General features: G+C 44.5%; 1 pseudogene; it reads left to right on the top strand.

Moving 5' to 3' along the window:
• The first annotated feature begins 844 nt into the window (after positions 1-844).
• Positions 845-1434, top strand: LOC109942134 (F-box protein PP2-B13-like; annotated as a pseudogene).
• The last annotated feature ends 12373 nt before the right edge of the window (positions 1435-13807 follow it).

Genomic DNA, 13807 nt, shown 5'->3' with positions numbered 1-13807 from the left:
GATTTTAAGAGATTCCGCGATCTCAAAATTTAGGCTTCAGATTTTAATAATTTGGCCAGAATCCTCCTCGTTTGGATTGGCCACAGATTCTTTTTCCCATCCGGATTGTGTTTGGTTGCAATGACAGGACTAGAGATGGCAATGGGTAAAAACCCGTTGGGTATTACTTGACCAAACCCATACACACGAAGAAAAAATACGCCCGCTAAAAACCCATACCCATGATGGGTATAAAATTTTGCCCAAACCCATACCCATGTGGGTTTCGGGTACCCAACGGGTTTTTCATACCCACTAACATCAACATAAAAAATAATTCATCATGTAAATGACAATCAATACATTAATAAGCTAGCATAAAAGGAACAAGTGATAACTAATTTTAGCTTAAAATTTGTTACATGAAGTTTATTTCAATTAGAACATATTCAATTAATAATATTATGAAACATATTTATAAGGAATGTTGATTTTAAGACGGGTTTTAAAAATTCAGGGTTTGCGGGTATGGGTAGTGGAAGAACAAACTCATGCCCACGTACCCGTTGAGTTTACATTTGAACCCATTAACAAACCCATGGGTACATAAATTGACTAAAACCCATACCCTAATAGAGCAAAAACCCACCGGGTTTCGGGTAGCGGGTACTCATTGTCATCTCTAGACAGGACGGGACGGGATGAGACGATTACTCAAATAATGTTGTTTGGTTCAGGGTCAAGGTTGAGATAGAACTATTCCAGTGTTATCCCCAATTATCTCTCAAAATTGGAGGGAACGTCAGAGAATGTCTCTGTCCTCGCTGTCTCGCAACCAAACACAATTTTCGAGGATTCAGAGGCCATGGGGACCCGGTTTCATTTTGGTCCTCAGTCCTCACTCGATGTTGTGGCCGACGTTAACGAATGGATGAATGGTTACTGACTGGTACAGGTTGCTGCATGGTTGGTGGTCAGGTTTGGTGAGGTAGCCGAGCTCATGGACTGCTCGTACCTGGACATCTACGGCCGGCTCCCAGCCGTCGTGCTCACGCGGGCGACATCCTACGCGGCGTACCTGGTCTACGGCATAGCAGAGGGGCACCGCGGCCTGAGCTTCCCGGACCAGGAGGCGGCAGTGAGCTTGGGTGGCCGCGTGCCCACGGAGTCGCACCACCGCCGCTCTGTGTGCCTCCGCCCCAAAGAAGCCGAAGCGCTCAAGTTATAGGGCGCCGGCGCCGTCATTCCATATGGCGGCGGAGGCGTCCATGTGCCGAGGCTGCGAGATGACGGGTGGTCGGAGGTGGAGATGGGGCGGCTATGCACCATCGAGGCCGCTGAGCATGAAGCCCCCGGTGAGGACGTGGTGGCGAGCTTCGAGGTGGTTGGATCGTATCCCAAGCGCGGCCTCATCCTAGAAGGCATCGAGTTCAGGAAGCTCCAGTAGTTTTAAAATCTGGTTACTTGGCAACATTTATGGATCAACCGACTGTTGATCCAAGGGCGCCTGTGTATGGGTATGGCGCAATGCATTATGTATACTGGATAACCAATTTCCCAATCTATTATCTATTATCTATCACTACTCTATAAGGCCATATTGTAGGTGTTCATAGTGCACCGTGGTTCTGCCATCCTCCCCATCACGCATCCCACGAATCATCGCGTCGTGCTCAAGCCGCCCCGCCATCATCGCCCCTCACGCACCTTCCATCGGCAACCTTCCATAGACGCAATCACAGGAATCATCCAACGCCCCCGCCAGGCCCTCCTCGCCCCACTCTCTCTCTCACAATCCCCGCATCCTCGCCCCAGATCGTCGCCCCGGCTCTCGATCCTCGCCCACGCTCTCATGGAAGGCGATTCCGCGATGCTCGCGTCGTCCCTAAACCCCGCCCCGGCTCTCATGGAAAGCGTGTCCTCTGCGCTCGGCTCTCTCCGCGTCCGCGACAGCTCGCTATCCATGGAACTAGGGCTGGGCAAAAAACCCGTAACCCGAAACCCGAACTCGAAATACCCAAACCCGAACCCGAAATACCCGAAACCCGAATTTTGTTCGGGAATTTCGGGTAGCAACTTGCAAAACCCGAATTTAGTTCGGGTAATTCGGGTATCACAATCGGGTACCCGAAATACCCAAATTACCCGAACTTTAATGTGTCATGTACTCATGTCATGCTTAATTATTAATTTGTATATTTATAATTATGTGTATGTGTGCATAACTTGTGATTGTAGATTGCTTGTGTTTTATATGTCCATGTGTATCATTATGCAAACTATATTTTTATACTAATTTAATAGGGTGTATGTGTTTTTATGAATGTGACACAATAGTTCGGATAGTTCGGTAATACCCGAACCCGAACCCGAAATTTCGGGTACCCGAAATTTCGGGTATTGCAAAACCCGTTGTAATTTCGGGTATCGATTCTCAAAACCCGAAATTTTAAAAACCCGAATTACCTGACCCAAAATTTTCGGGTAACCCGAACGCCCACCCCTAGTGGAACGTGGGTCCTCTACCCCGGATCGTCGCGTCAGCCCTCGATCCGCGTCCACGACAGCCCAATCTGCGCGTGGATTGGGTACCCCTCTGCCCCGAATCGTCGCCCCCGCCCGACATCAGCGTCCGCGTCCGCGTTGTGGTGTCCGCGTCCGCGTTGTGGCGTCCGCAATCTCCATGGAAGGCGATCCCGCGCGTGGATTAGGTACCCCTCTGCCCCAGATCGCTGCAACTGCCCTCAATCCGCGTCTGCATCCATGTTGTGGAGTCCGCAGTCTCCATGGAAGGTGAGTCCAGCGCGTGGATTGGGTACCCCTCGTTGTGCCCGCGTGCCAACAAGCGAGGTCGTCCCGTCGCCTCCATGGAACCGCACCACGGCACTAGGACTGTTATCCCCACCACCGACCTGCGAGCGAGGCTGTCCCAACTAGCTCCACCGTGCCACATCAGATCATCGACGGGCGCAGCCTCCATCGCGCCGCGTCGGACCACCAGCGAGTGTGGCAGTGCCGCCCCCATCGACCACCGCCACAGGACCTGCCACTGACGGCCGCAGAGTGCCTCAGATTTATTGGGTGATAGGCAGCATCTGCAGATCCACCACCGCTTTGTCATGCCATGTGTCTTTGGTTCCAACCGATGTTGAATCTGATGTTTCTATTCGTGCCCCTCGGTGAAATTCAGTTGCTTGATTTGGGGAGCCCATTTTACCTACTTTCGCCAGTAGCCGCAAGCCCGCAATCACCGTGTGCACACGGCTGCACTTCTTTTTCTTGCATTTCTGGTTTGCAGCTGCGGTTCGATTCAATATTGAGTGAAGTGTTTGTTTCTTTTCATGAAGCAGCATTAGCAGATGAAGAGGCGGAATATTCTTCTTGGGATAGTGACGACGAGTACCAGAAATTCATCCAAAACATGAACCCTCCAAGGTATACTAACCACTTCTTCAACAATTTCCTTGTTTCAGAAAAAAACAATTCCTTCCTTAACCTCTATAGATGTTCAGGGTCACCATTGACAACACCTCATGTCCAAGTGCTACAGTTATTCATGTGAGTCCCTCAAAAATTAGATGCTTTCTCATTGGCGTGTTTTCCTTGTTTGTGCCTAAGGCTGAAGCCGGCATAGTTTTTGTTTGAACGATATAGGTGGACAGCACCAACAAGTATGGCATACTATTGGAGGTAGTGCAGGTCCTCACTGACCTCAAGCTCATAGTCACGAAGGCATACATATCCTCAGACGGAGGATGGTTCATGGATGGTAGGAGAGCCATTGGTTTCTTTCCTTTTCGTCAAAATGGTGCGATAATTTCTTAGTTGACTTATTTATTTTCTTCATTGTTGGTGTATTCTTGCTGATCTTCAGCTGTCCATTTTGTCGGAAGGTGATTACATCCAATCTCTTGCAACTGCGTTTTGCAATTGTCATTCTTCATGGACACGAACAATTTTGTTGTTTGTATTCACCATGAAAAAATCACATGCCAGAGAGATGGTAACACGAGTATTACATTAACAAAGCATAGAACACGAGTATTAACATAGAAAAGTTTGAACTTTCCAATTATCAGTGTTTTGTGTTGATTTGTGTATGGCAGTTTGAGAAGAGCAGAGCGGTAACACCTCTACATTCAGTTGATGCTGAATTCTCCAAGCCCATGTGGATTTTTGGTGTCAGCTCCTATGATTTCCTTGGAATAGATGGCACAAGTCACAAAGTCGTTTGCTCTTAAAGGTTTTTGCATTTTCTAATAGCTATCTTATTTTATGCCGTTCAGAAGAATGAACCTGTTTTTCCATATTCAGGCAGTGGTTCATTAGACGAAAGCCTCCCCTACCGGTCACAACTCATGGTAAACAAATATATTATTTTTGTCCTTTTTATTTACGCCATTTATGATCATGACTTTATGTTACATCAGAAATAATTAGCTGAAACACTTTGTTAGATTTTATATACATATTTCTAAATCCCTACTACTAATTAAGCGTCTAAAGTGGGCGCCCGCGATACCGTGGATACGCTCTGCCTCACCCCGCTGCCAATGGACCCGCCCCACACCCTCGACTCTGCTGCTCCCGCCCCACGCCCACGCCTAGGCGCCGCTCTCCCAGCTGACCGCGCCAAGGCGACCACGTCCCCGTCCATGTCGTACCCACGGAAATCTCGCCCGCAAGATGCGTCCGTGCCGCGGCTGCCACGCCCGCCCTGAAACCTCGTCGTCACCCCCACCCCTCACCATAAGCCTCCATTTCTTCCTTGCTTATGGGGTCACCAGAGGGAATAGCGACCAGGAGCCGCGCCACTGCGGATCAAGGTGCGGCAGGTCAGGGCGCCGCCGCGGATCGTAGGCTCGGCCGGGACTACTTCGTCACCAACGTCCTCGTATATAAGAGTGAAAATTATTTGCCTGTTGCCGACATCCTTATCTAAAGTCCAACTTCTTATAAAAAAAGTATGTGAAGATTTACGTGCTTTTTTCTGTTTTCATACCACCATATTACCTCCTTAAATGGTTTGGTGTTCCTATCTCTTCAAGAAAGACATGAGGGGATAAGAAAAAGCCAGCCTATTTAACACATCAACTACCTTATGGTGTATAAAAATGAAACTAACTACTGATGAATAAACTCCAAACCATTAATCATGAATGAGGGAACCAGGACCGACTAGGAACAAACTACGCCTTACCAGTTATTAACTTCTTATCATGAACCTGGCGCTATTGATTCCATTTTAGTGGCTTTTCACTTTGATATCAGGTTGTATCATGGTATCACCAGATCAGGCAACAAAAAATATACAAGGCCATAAAGGACAAGGGCCTTCCCGTTGATTTGGTTGAGTGTGAAGGGGAACGACATGGTTTCCTCAAGGCTCAGTTATCCCTCTATCGCCCTCAACTTCTCGCTCAAGGTTCATTCCCTTCCCCAATCTGCCCCTCCCCCTTGCTGTCCTTTTATCTATTTGCTTTACACCAATCATTTCCTTGAGATGGTATAGAGGGCACTGCTTCAGATACAAATAATATTAGGTTCGTGGTTCAACTCCTTGTTTCGTAAATGAGCTTGGTTTAGGACTGAGCAGGAGTCCTCCTACAAGGGACATGGAGAGAAGATTTACTAGACACATGTGAGTAAATTGTTGGTTTATAACATTGTGCCTACTCTTAGTGGTGGCTGATTAAGAATGCAAGTGGGTAAGTGGGTTCGAGCAGCCTGCCTAAAATGGCCTATTTGCTGGTTTGGACTACATTTGCATCCCTACATGTTGATTGATGCTATCAGGGGGTGCATTACCTTACTAATTTTGAAGTTACGAACATATAAACCTTTACACTGAAGATCATCTTGCAAATTCAGGGAACATCTTTCAGGGCATAAGATTTACTAGACACATGTGAGTAAATTGGTGGTTTATAGCATTGTGCTTACTCTTATTTTAGTGCCCCACTTTATCAGCTTTTATGAATGCTCACACTGAAAATGCTACTATGCAAAATATAAGTAAAATGTCGTCTTCTGTAGCTGTTACTTTTAAGGTGATTGACGTGCATTGGGTTGAGCATTTGTTTCTCATTTGCTAGCTGCAACTGCAACAATTTTTTTTGTTTATTGTTGGGCCATCCACTTGCACAAGTGTTGGCTGATAGTGATCTTTTGGTGTTGGTTGTTGGTGGAAATGGTAGTAAAGAGCAGATTATCGTGAGTGGATCAATGGAAGTGCCGAAACCTTGTTGGGCAGTTGCTAGATCCGATGTGCCAGTGTGGGAGCAACTTTTTAACGTCTCTGTTTGCCATTACAACCATTTTAATCTGTTCCATCATGGTGACTTCTAGAGAAATTTTGGGATAACATTTGATACAATTTTGGTTTAGAGGTCGTGACAAACGATGGACGATGGACATAAACACATGAGAGGAAGCCATGGTGATATCATATTTTTGACAAGCCTGGGAGAGGTGAGTGTTGCTTTGTACGAGTTGATGAAACATTGAGCCCTATATGTATCTGTAAAACATATATTGGTGATGTATTTGTGATTGTAGGCGACTTCGTACTCTTCTAGGCTACTCGACTACAATACAGTGTGGAGGCAAGTATCATCAGGGATGACATTGATTTTTTAAAATAGTTTGTATGATATTATAATATTTGTTCAACATCATATCATTCTATTTAAGTCGACATATTTATAACAATATTACATATTTATAATAATATTACAGACTTTCCTTGTATGATATTTATAGTGATATTTTGTCATACGGATTTTGAATATCATAATGATGTTTGTTGTTCTGTATCTATGTTTTATATTAATTTTTAACTTTCGTGACAATGTACAGGCACATCACCAATATGTTCGTTCGGATTTGAAAGTTGATGTTTGTGCTACTTATTTGGTCTAGGAACTAGATTTTTCTACATCCGTTTGGATTTAGATTGAACAATGTTCCTTTGTATATTAACAAATAAAAAACGTAGCAATGCTCCTTCGGATATGAACAAAGAAAAACCGTAGCAACGCACATGCACCATATATACTAGTAAAACTAATATGATCCTTTAAAACCCCTATATAAAAATTGTGATTTTTTTTGTAAAATTATCGGTGAAATGGCCATGTAAACTGCTGTACCCACATTTGGTGGGTAAACTGCTCCTGCACTCCCTTCTTTGGTTGCAGTAGCACCGGTTTTTCCTATCTGCGTGATTAACTGCAAACACTGGACACACACAAGGCACAACACATGCCAATCTGGTGCCTTCGCAAACCCACTTTTCAGGCGCAGATGAACTGTTCGTCGACCAATGTAGTTTGGAAGCAATACTAGTCTACTACTAGTATATTCTATCGCTACATTGACCGGAGAAATGTTCAAACGCAATTACCATGCATTCACTGTGTATATATCCTGTCTCTGATGTGCTGAAGAGGCAGGCTCTCTCCTTTGCTCCGGATGCACCTCTGGTTTCACTGTGTATATATCCTGTCTACTGCTACCAGCTAGACACAGTCTGACAGCGTACAATAGTAGCCGATATAGTTAAACTCGTTTTCAATGTAAATTACGAAACACCATTACACTAGGAGTAGGTATATTTAAACATGTTTTCTAGTTGTTTTTATAAATGAAAAAACACATTGTAAGCATCTTTGCAAAAACACATAAATCCATAAATAGAGAGATAAAATTGAGGAGGTGTCACACCCGGATTTAAGGGATAAAGCCGGGTGCATCTCATATATGCGCCAAAAAAGACAACACATACAATAACAGAGTGTATAGAGATGAATGTCACAATATCATAAAAGTATTTATTACATAATAAAAGTCTTACAAAATAAAAGATAAATATAAAGCGAACTAAAGTCCATCATTGGCGCCATAAAGTTAACTGGGAGACGCCACCTAGATCAAGTCGAACTCCTCATTGTGCGGCTCCTCATGGGCCACCTGTTCTTCTCCTGTGGGGGATGTGAGACAGCAAGGGTGAGATCACATATGTTTATCGTTCAACAAGTTGTGGGGAATAATGTGCATGAACTCACCAAAGGTGGGAGTTCATGTGATGTGTAAGGCTGATCAACAATAGGGGGTTAAAGCTGAGCATTGCTTTTAATAAGCTGGTCAAATTTTATTAGCAGTTACTAAATGTAAGTGAATACCAAACCATAATAAGAATAATTGAACAAAATTAATAATAAATCCCATGCAATGCATATGACAAATTGAATTTAGTTCCATAATTTAATCATACGAGAGTCCTGAGCTGCTCATGACTGTGAGCACGACTAGTATACCAGTTTTACACTCTGCAGAGGTTGTACCTTGTACCCACAAGTCATGTCACCCATCTGCCAAGGGATCGCGACTCCCATACACCTCTACCAAGGAAGCGAGGTAGAGCAACACTACGAGGCATTCACCTAGTTCCACTAGCTTCAGAAAACCCGCTACAGTTTCTAGAAAGAGCAATGCAGGAATCCCCTGTCTGACCGCGATCGCAGCAAAATCAACCCAGGAACCTCCCTACACGCCTACTCCCCTACTGCCCTTGCCCCTATCGGGTAAGGTAGTCCTCCACTAGCTTTCCTAGTTAGTCAGCCAAGGGTGTCCCATTACACCCTTGTGGTGGCACATGTTTCTCAAGTTAAGCTCCATGTTCCAATTAAAAATAATGATCTTGACATGAATAATAAATAAAATAATAGAATAATTGGAACATTGACATAATGTAGTATTAAACCCAAAACCATATAGAGCAATAGCAAAACTACTCAAATGATTCAGGGATAAACAAGGTAAACGGATAACCAGTCTAGGGTCACCTATTGGGTCCCATCAAAATTAAACCTATGCATTGATAGGTGATAATAAAGAACATTATTGGGTAAAAAGTGGTCAAGGGCACAACTTGCCTTCAATGAACTCCTGCTCAGCAACTTCTACCTGCTGAACACCGGGATCCCTAGCCACTAGCTCTTCTACTCGTCACAATACAAACAAGCATAGTATAAAGAATAGATTAACATCACACCAAACATGTATACAAAATACATATTAATAATCTACATATTAAAATATGATCATAGGAAAAAGAATTATTAAATTTGGAGTTATGGATTTTAAGTTATGAATTTCCAAAGGTTTTATGTGCTTGGTACAAGATTAAATAGGATATAAATATTAATTTGGCTTTCATGTCAAAACAGTGGCACTAATTGATAAACAATAATATTACAAAATTATAGAAACTAGAATGGATCAATTTGGACTTAATATGAATTTTCTATGAATTAAACAAGTTCTAGGAATTATTTTTATATTAAATTCATTTTCTAATTCAATTTCCCTGATTTTTCATTCCCATGGACTGCGCGCATTAAAACAAAGAAGTACAGGGGCCTCAGTGTAAATCTTCCTAAGACTCAGTGAACACCACTCGAGGACTGCGGGGTGATTTCCTCAAAAGCTAGGGTCTCATTTGCAAGGTTACCCGGCCGAAAGGGTAATGAACGAGATCGACCGTCGGATCTAAAATGCGCGGTCCAGATTATATCAGTCGACAACAAACTCCCCTATAAACCCCGAGCCTCCGATTGAGATCGGCCGACCATGATTTAATTTCTGCTCGATCCTATTCCAACCGCTGGATCCACGATAAACGCCACATAGCGTCCAACTAAGGCCTTGTTCGTTTGTGCCGGATTGGTGGGTCGGAACGATTCCTAACCAGATTGCTTCTCTAATTTATATAAACTTTGATTAGCTGAAACGATTCCGGGTGCAATCCGACATAAACGAACAAGGCCTAAATAGTCACTAATCATGTGCGTCCAACCACAGATCAATAGCCAGGATTGTGTCTCCTTGACCCTGTCACCGGCTGACGGCGGCGCACATGAAAACGACGGCGACGTCCATTACCGCACCAGGCCAACTAGGGATCTGGCGCCCCAACACCCTAGAAAAACCTAGATACACGACGACTACACGATACTGATGACTTTGGGGAGATACTTACGATACCTCGCGCAGGGTCCTGCCCCACCGACGGCACACGACGGATACGCAGTGACAACGACGAATTGGCGGCGCCGAGACTGTCCTCCCACCTTGATTCCGCCGCACGCGCGCTCAGGGTGATCAGGTGGAACTTCCTGACTCTACTCCAAGTTCCCGTCGGCGGTGTACGGTGCAAACAGCGACGACGCACGCCCCAAATCCACCGGCTATCCCTGCCTTCTGCCCCAGATGCTAGCTAATTTCTCACAGCTCGAGCCGATGATCCGGACGTGCGACCGCATAGGTAATATAGACCTCGAGCCCAAGGCGGGGCGATCCGGGAGGAGGTCGCGGCTGGAGCGCGCACTTCGGAGGAGGTGGTTGCGGCCGTTGCGAGAGGGTGCTGACAGCACGGGGCCACGCGACAGCGGGACGACGTGAGACAGTTACAGCTGACGCGTGGGGTCGGTGGCGCAGTGTCAGCCGACGCGCGAACCCAGTTGTGTGAATGACCAGTGGGGCCCACCAGGCGGTGTCTGAAGCTGATTGCGTGCGCGCGGGATGAGATGGTTGGGCCAGCAGAGTGAGGTGGAGTGGGCCGGGCACAGAGTTTTGGCCCAACTGTGTGCTTCTCCTTTTCTTTTAGAATTTTCTAATTTCTTTTCCCAATTCATTTTCTTGATCTCAAATTTGAATTCAAATTTTGTTATGAGTTTCACATTTGGGCTAATTGCACAAATTCAAGTCCCTACATAAATAATATTTATTTATATATATTTTTTATCTATATAGAGTTTTCTTTCTCCTCTTTTATTTCTTAGTTCCCTTTTCCAAAATTTTAAATTAGGTATTAAATCCCCACTTTTGACACTATTTATTTCCATTAATGTGATTACTATTTTTATTAAATGCACAAACAAACAAAATCCAACATGATGCACAATTTAGTAATGTGTCATTTATTAATTGTTTACTTTTAGATATGAGTGTTAACATGTGCTAATAAATAGAAGTCACACAAATAGGGAGATCACTCTATTCTCATTATTTGCAATTTGAGTATTACAAATCCTAACCCCTTAAAAAGAATCTCGTCCTCGAGATTTAGGAAGGACTAGGGAAAAGATGGGGAAATTCTATTCGAAGCTCTTCTTCTCTCTCCCAAGTAGCTTCATATTCTCCATGGTGACTCCATTACACTTTGCACATCTTTATCACTTTATTTCTTGTAACTCGAGTCAAAGTGTCAAGAATCTTGATATGATACTCCATGTAAGTCAGATCACCCTGAACACTGAGCTCTTCCATTGGTAACTGTTCTTTAGGGACACGGAGACACTTCTTAAGTTGAGACACATGGAATACATCATGCACATCAGATAGATTATTAGGTAGCTCGAGTTGGTATGCCATCTCCCCAACTCGCCTAACGATTCTGAATGGTCCAATAAAGCGAGGGGATAATTTGCCTTTGACTTTGAATCTCCTCATTCCACGAAGTGGTGACACCTTGAGGTACACATGATCACCTTCCTCAAACTCAGTGGTCTTCTTCGATTATCAGCATAGCTCTTTTGCCTAGTCTGAGCTACCCTTAAGTTCTCCTGTATTATACGGACTTGTTCTTCTGCCTCTTGAATAAGTTCAAGCCCAAAGAACTGCCTTTCTCAAGTCTGATCCCAATATAGAGAGTCCTACACTTCCTGCCATATAAAGCTTCAAACGGTGATATCTTCAGACTGGCCTGATAACTATTATTATATGAGAACTTAGCGTAAGGTAGACTCTTGTCCCAACTGCCTCCATGTTGAAGGGCACAAGCTCTCAACATATCTTCCAATACTTGATTAGTCCTTTCAGTCTGGCCATCAGTCTGAGGATGATAGGCCGAAATGAAATTCAACTTCGTATCCAGATTCTCATAAAAACGTTTCCAAAATCTGGAGGTAAACTGTGAACCTCTATCAGATACGATCTTCTTTGGTACTGTCGGTGTTTTGGGTCCGACCGCGCACCCGGGGTTGCCCCTCGAGGTGCTTTTTGGAGTAGGACGGTGTTACCGACTATAGCTCAATGGTTCGCGCTAGATGCACGAGAGACAGTGGACAATTTTGTACAGGTTCGGGCCGCCTTGAGATGCGTAACACCCTACGTCCTGGCGTGAATACTTTGTGTGGTGGGTTACAAGGAGGTTCTCTAGTACCGAGGATGTTAGAGAACTGGGTGGATGGCTAAGTAGTCAGAGTTGTTTTTGAGGGGATGCCCCCTAGGCCTTATATACTCGACCGTGGGGCATTACATGTGGATATGATAACAACATGAGCCTAAGTAATAGTGAACCGACTGAGCCTATCTTCCTATAATTCCGCCGACCTATCTCCGCTCTATTCCGATGTACGAGGCCCCTGCGCGGGAAGGTCGGATCCTTGTTGCGGTTGCCGTTCAAACTCGTCGGGCCGTCTGGGCCTGCGTCAATCCAATCTCGTGTCAATCCATTTTAGCAGGCGTTCCTCCCCAGGCCCACGAAGGGATTACCTTGCGAATTATTGGGCCTATAGGCCTTTCGCAAGGTCTTTTAGCCTTCCAGTGGACCCAGGGGATATCTGTCCCCCACAAGCCCCCAATCTTTGGGTTGATTTTGAAATAAACGGCCCAAAGATTCTAGGTCCAGCTTGCAGTTTTTGATTTTGATAAGGAATGCCTTGAAAATAAGTCTGTCGAGCCGTTGCTTCTGAATTCTGAGTGACTCGGTAAAAACGATCTTCTGTTGTCTTCTTCTGCCATTATTCATCGGCCTTCGCTTTATTCCTCAAAATCGGTGCTCTCTCTCGGGTTTATGCTTTGGAGATCAGCATTTTGCTCTTTAGAATTCAAAATTCATTGGTGCACCCAATGGGTGTAGCCCCCGAGCTTCGAGTGGATTTTTGTGAATAATTCACTCGAAGGTCTTCATTTCAAGTCTTCTCAGAAATCATTTGTATCTTCCACTCATGCTTTTAGAAGTCAGCCTTGTCTTAGTTTCATCTTATGCTTTAGAAATCAGCATTCTGTCTCTTGGGGTTGATGATTCACTGGGTGTAGCCCCCGAGCTTTGAGTGGATTACTAAAAATAATCCACTCGACGGTCTTCATCTCACGCTGTTTTTCAGAAATCATCCTTTCCTTTTTGTCGAATGCCTTAGAGATCAGCATTATATCATCAACTTTATGCTTTAGAGATCAGCATACAGTTTTGCCTTTGAGATCGAGCGTGCGATCTGCCCATATCTCGTTTGGTCTTGAAATTTATTTGATCTGCAACAGATTGGACGTTCGGTAGATGGCCTTTGGCTAGTCTTCATATCACTTCATGCTTCAATACTTCTGTTGATTTGACTTGTACCTCATCGGCTATTTTTGGCTTTCCTTTGATCTCCATCGATATCTTCCTTCTATCTTGATACATTCATTGCGTATACTGTGTGGATGTGACTACTTGGGAAAATCTATTGAAAAATTCTTGGACGTCCCCCCCAATGGGTGTGGGCAAGGGACGGCTTGGTGCGCTGAGCGTTTAGCAAACTGCCCCTGAGTAGTAACTTGACGTGACCGCGGGTGTAATCATATCATCCAAGCAGTTGACTTGAGTCCCAATAGGTGTCGTGTTACGTGGAACGGCGCCAGCCGCCTGACGTGTTTCCAAACGGTTTGAATTGCATATTGTATTTTTGCGACTGTTCGGTGGCCGTGATAGGAGGTGAGCGGTTGCCTTCTTCTTCTATAAATAGTGTGCTTGCTTCTCCGGCATCTTCACATATCTTACTGC

This window comes from Zea mays, chromosome 1, assembly GCF_902167145.1.
Source record: "Zea mays cultivar B73 chromosome 1, Zm-B73-REFERENCE-NAM-5.0, whole genome shotgun sequence".
Taxonomy (NCBI): Eukaryota; Viridiplantae; Streptophyta; class Magnoliopsida; order Poales; family Poaceae; genus Zea; species Zea mays.
The sequence above is the reverse complement of the archived record's forward strand: the minus strand, read 5'-3'. Positions and strand labels throughout refer to the sequence as shown.